Raw genomic sequence first — 9427 nt, forward strand, 5'->3', positions numbered from 1 at the left:
CACACTGCACCGATCCAAAGCCAGGAGCCAGGTGCTTCTCCTGGTCTCCCATGCGGGTGTAGGGCCCATCTTGTATACCTTTACCCAGGTGCCCGCACATGAACATCTTATATAATCAAAGCAGGATTATTGAAAGGAAGAAATCAACACTGATAGTGTATGGCCACTTCCAGTCTCCTCTGATTTCCCGTGGGTGTCGGGTTTTTGGGGTTAAAATGGCTCCAGGCACCTTCAGCTCTGTTTCTTGGGGTGGGGGTGTTCATAAGGTCGACAAGCCCCCTCCTTCCAGCCATGAGAATTTGGGGCTTGAGAGGCAGAAATAAAGGAACGTGTTCTGCACGTTAGAAAAGCCCAGAGATTCTTTGGGGGCTGTTGGGTGAGCAGGGCTGACGGTGGATGCAGCTCCCTCTGGGGGGCTTCCTGACCTGCAGCCCCTTCTTGCTTTTAGCCTCAGAATCCTCCACAGTTTAGCTCTCGGCTCCTTGCCTCCCTACTCCCACCCGGCTCTGTGCCCAGAACTGCAAAGCCTGGGCAAGTGATGTGGGCCTAGCAGGCAGTTTAGGAAGTGAGCCACTGCATCCCACAGGGGAATGGGGGACTGCAGAGCAAGACCATGCCCCTCCCCGTTCCCCACGCCCGCCCCCACCCCATCCCCTCTGGTCCAGGCTCCTTAGACTTTCCAGTCAGCTTGAGGATCTGGGGCAGTTGTAAACACCAGGGTTCTGCCCTCCGCTGTCCCCCAACTTCTTAGAGAGGTCGCTGTCTCCTACAGGCTCAGCTGGGAAGGCCTGATCTTCTTCCAGTCCTTAGAATATGGGGTCCAACAGGCTAAGCAGTCAGTGGGCGGGCTGGGTGGGATCCGGGCTCGCTGCCTGGAGGGTGGGATCCTATATTCTTGGGAAGATGGCTGGGAAATGCTTCCCTCCTCTGTTGACGCGCCTAGATGTCCCACAGTGGGGTCTTCCCTCAGCTCCTCCTCCACAGGCACACGCTCAGACTTTGACATGGGTACACATCGGGTGGTGTGGCCCTGCACGTCAGCTGTGTCTACACCAATCCCCCAGCTCTCAGCATGGAGGCACAGTCTGAAAGCTGTGTGGGACCGCTGATTCGGCGCTCGCCCGTCCTACGTTTGGAATGCGGGTTGGGGAAGAGGAAGAACGTGGCTGTCAGCTGCGAGACAGACATGCCCCAACAGGGCTGTGAGATCCTGGCACCCGGCACCGCCTGCCGGCCAGCCAGGCCCGCCAGGGTCCCTTTGCACCTGGCCCTTTCGCAAGAAGCTAGGCAGGTGCCTAAATGGCCTTACTACGGAGACAGACAGGCGATGCGGGGACACCACCTCCGGGAGCTGCACGCAAGGCCAGGGTCCGGTCTTGTACATAGTCAGAGACCTTGACTCGGATCCCCAGACCCAGAATCCGAGTGTCTGCGGACAGTGGGGCCAGTTCCACTAACAGGCCAGCGCAGCCACAGCCCGTGTCTGCAAAGTCCACTTGCACCCGGGTTCTCTTTTCTTTCTCATCCTTTGGGTCATCTTGGCTCTGATTTTGAGTGAGTGGAGCAGAGAACTCCGGGTGTAGCTCAGACCTGTCCAGCTCCTCTGGCTCCACCAGGTAGCACAGCGTGCGGACCTCCCTGGGGTTGGAGTGAGCTCGCTTCTGGGGCCGAAGTTTCCCACTCCCTCCACCTTCCCACTTTGGGCTGCGGCCAGGACGCCCACCCCGCGGTGTCTGTGTTCTTGCGACAGACTACAGTCCTGGAACCACGTGACATTTAGATGCCAACTCTCCTTAGTCTCCTTCAATCTGGGACAATTTCTCAGTCTTTATTTTTCAGGATGTTGACACTTTTGGAGACTGCTGGGACACGCCCCTCACTGTAGCACTGATATTTTCTCAGAATTAGATGGAAATGAAATGAATCATGTTGGGATGTCGTAGTATTAATGCCGTTAACTTTGATTGCTTGGCGAAGGTGATGGTTTTTGGGTTTCTCTATTGTAAAATTAGAATTTTTCCCCTTTAAATTAGTAAATACCTTGTGAGGAGATATTTTATGGCTATCTAAATACTCATCATGTTTTTTGCTCACTAATCACAGCATTCTTGGATTGTTCCTATGTTGATCTAAGGGTCATTTCTTATGTCCCTCATTTCTTTCACATTTACTAATTGAAATTCTATTGTAATGTTATTTTTGCCTATTTGTTGGTTGATTGATATGAGTACAGTCACCTGGGCATTTTATTCAATGGCTTATAATTCCGGGCCGTCATCATTTGTTTTGTCACTCTGTTCCAATTTTGGCCATTTGCAGCTCCTCCAAACTGGCTTTCCTGTTGTCTCATCACAGCCCCATTGTTTCTCAAACATGTCCTTACTTTTTCTTTTTAATCACAGATTATCTGGATGCATCTTATATTCATATGTTCCCTGCCACAGATGTGGGATCTCCATGCAGCTTTGGTTTCTTTTATCAGAGAATAGTATTTAGAAACAATATCTAGGCTTTAGATGTACTAACTGTTACTGGATTGTACTTGTTTCTAGGCCTTCTGAGCAGACAGAACTAGGAAATATATGTTTGTAAACTATTCTATACGTATACAGGTGTCTATCCATCTGTGTAGATACTAAAAGACATGGATTCATACTACTATCTGTAGTTTCAATCCCAAGCCACAAGAATTTTTCCTCTCCCCCCTTCCTTACTTCTAACTTTTTTTCCTCCCAACATGGAAAAACTGATTATCATTATTCACATTGTATTGACATAAAATAGTAGTATAAACATTAGTAGTACAATGGACTTTCTCAGTTAGAAAAACTCTTGACTATGATTTGGTTTAATTCTCTTATTTTACAAATGAGAACATCCAGGTCCACAATGATTAAGTTGCCAAAGGGAAGAAGCAACTTATTAGAAGAGGAGAATTATAAATGTCAGGATTTTGAAATTTAATATTGTGTATATTTCACAGGAGGGTTTAGAAAGGACAGGAAGTGTCATGTCAGGTCATTGTTGAAAGGGAGCAGTAATTCGGTTTTTTCCTCTACTACTAATATACAAGTGAGACCATTCTGGCTAAGAAAGTAAAGCACTCGGTCATCATGGCTTGTGTATATAACATGGCCAAAGACCAGACAAATCAGTCACACTACAAATATGGTGTTAAGACAGCTTCCGGACAATGGAGGAACCAAGTGTTCCATTACCATGTGTAATTTCCATGATTATGGGTGCAATCAAATTCTCTGAGGTCATTAAAGTTTATATATTTCTTTATGTGAAGTAGATATAAAAGAGGATTTTGCTTCTTTCTCTCGTGAATATCATCATTATAATGTCTTTTCAGGCAGTATTTCACTCACAGTGAAATTTCTAAACTTTAGATGAACAGAATAGTAAGTGTTCTGGAAAGCCATTTATTTTTTGAGTCTGGGAAGGGACGATTATATTTCATATGTTGAAAACCCTACTTTTCAGCTCCTTCAGTGCTTCGTCTCTCCTCTGCTGTGGAGATCCAGGACTCTAATCAAACCATGTGATTTTCTTTGAGTCTCTCCGTGAAAGATGGGAAAAGAGGAGTAGTTGGCTCTCATTGTCAGAATGGCTACAGACGGAAGTGCCCATGATATCTTTGAATTGAACCGCAGAGCTTTTGGTTCTGTAAAACAATGTTGCATATGATGATGCGTGTCTAATGCCTACTAATGTATGCGTGTTGTGAGTTAAAACAAATTTCACGAATGAGCATACTTCAGAAAGTTTGTGGAAAATGGAATTAAAGACATATTTGATGGTACATTAAGTTTTTTTTGAAATTCCTGCATATTTTTTCATACTCTGCACTTTCCATGAATTTTGGAAAGCCTCTCTTATGTTTATAATTTGTTAATTCCTTAATTCAGACTCTCAATATGGTTCATCCTTGCCTTGGCTGGAACATGCCCATGAAAATGGCAAATTGGGCCATTGCCTTGGATTCTGAGCAGCCCTGCAAAGCTGGTTAGTGGAGCCTGATTCTTTTTCTATAAGAAAGTGGAGTTTAGTTAACCCCAGGAGAAGCTAAAATGATTTACACACAGGTCCCCCTCATTATCTTCAACTTCCTCTCCCTCATTTCAGACCTGCATAGCTGCCCTTTCAGAATTTTTACTCCTACCATTTGCATTTTACATATATTCTAACTTCATATCAGCCATAATCAAAGATTTAAGCAGAGGTGAGTATAGATTGATTATAACCAATACCACCCTCTGAGGATATGAGTTAGTCTCCAATCTTCATCTTAATTTAGGACATTTGTTGATATTAACATTAGAGATGTGGGAACTGTGTTCTTGTTTTGTGTGATTCAAGGAACTAGAAATTATTTTTGAGTTATTTGATCAAATAGGAGATCCTATAAATTTTCCACCTCATAAAACATTGAAGGATTTATTGCTTAAAGAATCATGGAATGAAAAATCTTACCACTAAATAAGTAGTAGTCTCTTTAAAGAAATTCTTTATATTGCAGAAGACATTACAATAAGTATTTTTCATAAAACATGAATGTTTCACTGTTGATACCTTACTGAACCCTTTTTATTATTTATCAAGGACAAAAGTAATTCTCAGAGGATTTTTTCCCCTTTCCTTCAAGAAAGTTAAAATGTTTATAATAAAAGAAATAAGCTTGAGAGAAAAAGCAGATACTTTATTTGTGACATCAACCAAGACAAATTGCAGGGGCTTGTGAAGAGCCAAGTTAAAAGCATATATTTGCAATAATAATAAAAAGAGCAAACATCATCCTCCAAGTAGGTTATATTTTGCGTTTCTCTCTCTTCAATTCTGTTAGGATGATAAAGTTTTTCTTCAATGCTACAGGGGTTCGGATTGCTTAATTTGTCCCCAGCATTCCCATTCATATTAATGAGTGAGAAAAGTCCTGAGTGTGTATAAATGGCATTCAAGAATGAGTCCTGGAAATTTGACTGCCTTCGTCATTTTCTCATTTTTGATCCATTTTACACTGTAAAGAATAAATGAACATATAGGAAAACGTTTGTAGAAACAGTCTACCTGTTGATGGTAAGTATAAATCTTTGAAAAACTGCAGCTAGTAGGACACAATTAATTAAAAATATTCAGGAGAAGCATGTGGATCAGATTTCACATCCTGAAAGGAAGCGTATTTTGACCCAGGAGTTGAGGTCCTAGGGATGCGAAGTCAGGTGAACGTTCTGTTGTGTTATTATGCAATCTTGTTTAGAACATCTCAGGAAATTGTTCTCTGAAAAAGACCGAAGTGTCTGAGCCGTCGGCATTTTACACTAAAAAGGATGTGCTAAGAGTCTCACATATGTCAAGTAAAATCCAACTGTCTCTCATATTTTTTCCTGTATTGTAAAGCAGTTCTCTCAACAATATGAATAAGCATACAGGGCTAAAATGATCTGTGAGAAGTCACGCTTGAATATGCGGATCCACTTTGGGTCGTTCAAGAGGGTTTTAAAATGAGCATTAAACTTTATGTGTATTTATCTTAATCACGTTCTGAAAAATGACCATTCAATACAACTTGGATAACCTTTTTTTTTTTTTTTGCAATCAAATACTGTATGTATCTCAGTGTTTTTGCTTGATGTAGGATTGCATGGAAGCCAATGAGTTTTACTTTGATTATCAAAAGGCAATGAACCTGACAGAAGTGGTAGATGACGTGTTTAGAGAGTGAAGCCCACACTGGTTTTAAAAGGCTTCTTGAGAAGTGAGGTAAGATGGGATCATCACAGATCCCTGGGAGTAAAAACAAGTGAAACATCTGGTTCAGGATGGCAGGTAGACCACGCCCTCTGGCAGATCCCTGTCCCGAGTCCACTGAAACAGCAGTAACGGGATTTAGAACATGGTTCTCATTCTTGATCATTAGAGAGAATACAAGGTACACTATTCAAGTTCGGCTATTACAACCAATTTTGGGAAAATTGAATGGAAAAATGATGACTGGAGAAGGGAAATCAAAGAAATTACAGCTTAAAATACGTGCACAGTGAGACAGGAAGAAGGCTGTTAGAGGTAAGCCCAGGAGTGTGGTGAGCAACCATCTTGGCTTGCTCAGGCCCGTCCTGGTTTTCCCACTGAAAGTCCACGTCTCATGAAACCCACAGTCCCGAGCAAACTGGGGCAGCTGGTCACCCAGACGGAAAACATGGGGTGTTACGTGAAAGTTCCTGTATAAACTGACCTGCTTCTCCCACTTCTGGCCTCCAAAGTCGTGCATTTAAAAACAGAGGAACTAAATACATGGAGCTGGACTCATCTGTAAGTTTTGGCTGATTTTAATTGATGTTAGACACTCTGCAGTTTATAATAAAAATGAATTACACAATGAAACTGTTATGTCAATTTAGTTTATATAATAAAATATATATTTAGCTATATATAATCTTATCTAAAATACAAGTTATGCAATGTAAACCTTTTATTAGATCAAATATAAAATGATTCATGACTATATAAAATATAAGAGCAACAAAATTCTCATAATTAAGGGGAATAATAATCCTGTGTTATCTCAGTCAGCAATACGTACAGTTATAATACCAGCATCTATTCAACAAAACAGTATGCAACTGGTTAAAAGTGTTTTAATTTTAATTTTATTGTGCTGTATTTTTGTTTTTACTTAATTACTACTTTTATGGTTTTGTAAAAGGATTTTAGATACAAACCTTAGGGACTTGCAGCTATGTTTATATGTGTAAATACTTAAATAGCATTATGAAAAGAATTTAAGTGCATACTCTAGTGAGTTGTTTTTTAGAAAAGAGTGTGCATTTCATATCCTTCCTGCTCCTATTATTTAGGCAGCCTGACAATTTGACTCCAGTATATTTACTCCATTTACTTTCCAAGAACTATAGACACATGTTAAGCTGAACTTCATCATTCATGCAATGAACAGAACCATCCACTGGCTTCTCCCAGCTGGATCGAACCACAGGTCATATCACAATTCATTATGAAGTAAGTTACCTTTGGAGAATCTTAGTCCCTATTGGGATATTGGGCCACCAGTCACCAGACATATAAAGAAATAACACAACAGTGAGACAATTGGGGTCCTCTTAGTACCACGGGAGGCTTGATGCCCACAGGATATGTTGGTTCAACTCTGAAAAAGAGATCACCAGTGTGCATAGTAAGTAGGTAACGTTACATGAGGTCATAAAAGTAGGGTTCTAATCTCATGGGATTGGTTGCCATATAGGACTTAGAGAGCAGGTGACCAATTGCAGGCCGGGAAGAGTGCCCTTCCTGGAAATTAAATGAGTCAGACTTAATCTGGGATCTAGTCTCCACAAAGTGAGAAGTAAACTTCTGTGAAGCCATCCATTGGATTGGTTCCAGTATCTTGTGGATGCTCAAGTCCTTTATGTAAAATGCCATAGTATTTGTATATCACATCACATTCTTCTCACATCCTCCTGTGTACTTCAAATCATCTCTACATACATTTCCCATAATACCCAATAAAATATAAATGCCATGTAAGTGGTAGATACAGCATATTGCTGAGAAAAAGTCTTCCCATGTTCAGTACAGATGCAATTAAAAAAATATTTTCAATCCATGGTTGTCTGAATGCATGGATGTGGAAGGCACAAACACCAAGGGTTCACTGTATTTTGTTATGGCAGTTTGAGCAGACTACTACACCTTCTTTAGCTATATTCTCTCTCTCTGTCTCTCTCTCTCTCTCTCTCTCTCTCTCTCTCTGTCTCTCTCTGAAAGATTATTTATTTGAGAGACAGAGCTACAGAGATAGGGAGAGACAGAGCGAAAGGTCTTCCATCTGCTGGTCCCCTCCCCAAATGGCCGCAGTGGCTGCAAGTGGGCCGATCTGAAGCCAGGAGCCAGGAACTCCACCTGAATCTCCCACGTGTGCATAGAGGCCCAAACACTTGGGCCATTTTCTACTGCTTTCCCAGGTGCATCAGTAGAGAGCTGGATCAGAAGAGGAGCAGCCAGCACATGAACTGGCATCCATATGGGATGCCAGTGCTGCAGGTAGGGGCTTACCCAGGTATGCCACAGAGCTGGCCACATGCCATATTTTCAATCAGCATCCAGACCAGATATGATTTAAAGCATTCCTAACTCCACTTCCCCACGTCACATGCAACTCATTGTTCGGTGGCCCAAACTGTAATGCAGGTACAGCTGAATTTTGGAACCGTGAATCTCCAAGTTTGCACCTGTTGGGTCCCACTGCTATATCCCATGAAAACAAGTAGGGATATGCTACTGAACAATTCCACTCGAGTCAAAGCAGCCTCCCAACATTGTTCTTGTTGTAAGTTTCTTACTCCAAATGTCTCACACAAGACTTCCCCTTGGATGAAAAAAATAATAAAAAGGATGGGTGTTACTTTTATTTTTGTTTGTATTTTTACAAAGCTGGGCTGTTGAAAAAAATAATAAAAAGGATGGGTGTTACTTTTATTTTTGTCTGCATTTTTACAAAGCTGGGCTGTTTTTATCATGTTATGCTGGGAATCCTACCACTCCTACTTATGGAGAAGACTTGATGGTTAATCTGAGTCATTTTACTGTGCCGTGGAGACCAGAGTGTCAGAAGACCTGGAGTTTACTGCCATGTGTGGCTCTGCCCTTGCATTCCCTGGAAGGAGATTCTTGGGGCTGGCCTTGCTGGATTTATGGTAAGACTGGAAACTGGAGTGACTGCGGGAGGACAGGAAGTGGAGCAGCCGGGTCTCGAACTGGTGTCCATATGGGATGCCGGCGCTTCAGGCCAGGGCATTAACGCACTTCGCCACAGCACCGGCACCATGTTGGCTTATAGTTTTGTTCCAGCCTCAGGATTCCAAGACTGCCTTATTTTGTAGAAGTCTTCTTGCACTGCAACTCGGTTTCCTCTCTTGTTCCCCATAGGCACAGGGTCAGCCACGTCCTTTGACACTCTTTTCCTCCTCTCTATTCTAAGACTCTTATGAGAAATTCATGATTTGCATTCCCATTTATCTGTGTTCAACATGGAATTATTGCTGCATTTGCCAGAGACAATTTTTCAGTGATCGGATCATCCATCGCCTCAGACCCGTGGACATTCACTATCTTCATGCATTCAGGTTGCTACAACAGACGACTTGACACTGGGAGTTCACAGACGACAGAAATGTATTGTCTTGGATGCTGGGAAGTTCAAGATTGGGATGCCGGGAGATCGGGGTCTGGTGAGGACCATTTCTCTGAGATGTTGCTTTCTGTGCACTTGCAAGTGGTGGACAGGCCTTCCTCAAGCCTCTTTTACAGTGATGTCCATCCCGCAGGTGAAGATGTAGCCCTCGGGACCCATGCACCCTCCCCAGTGCCTCACCGTGCCTTGTGTTGGGATTTGGGTTTCAGTGTG

The 9427-nt window shown here is 42.5% G+C and overlaps 1 pseudogene; it reads right to left on the reverse strand.

Moving 5' to 3' along the window:
• Positions 1-836: 836 nt before the first annotated feature.
• On the reverse strand, positions 837-2278 carry LOC100338408 (tRNA (guanine-N(7)-)-methyltransferase-like; annotated as a pseudogene).
• Positions 2279-9427: the final 7149 nt, after the last annotated feature.

Source organism: Oryctolagus cuniculus, chromosome 5 (genome assembly GCF_964237555.1).
Source record: "Oryctolagus cuniculus chromosome 5, mOryCun1.1, whole genome shotgun sequence".
Lineage (NCBI taxonomy): Eukaryota > Metazoa > Chordata > Mammalia > Lagomorpha > Leporidae > Oryctolagus > Oryctolagus cuniculus.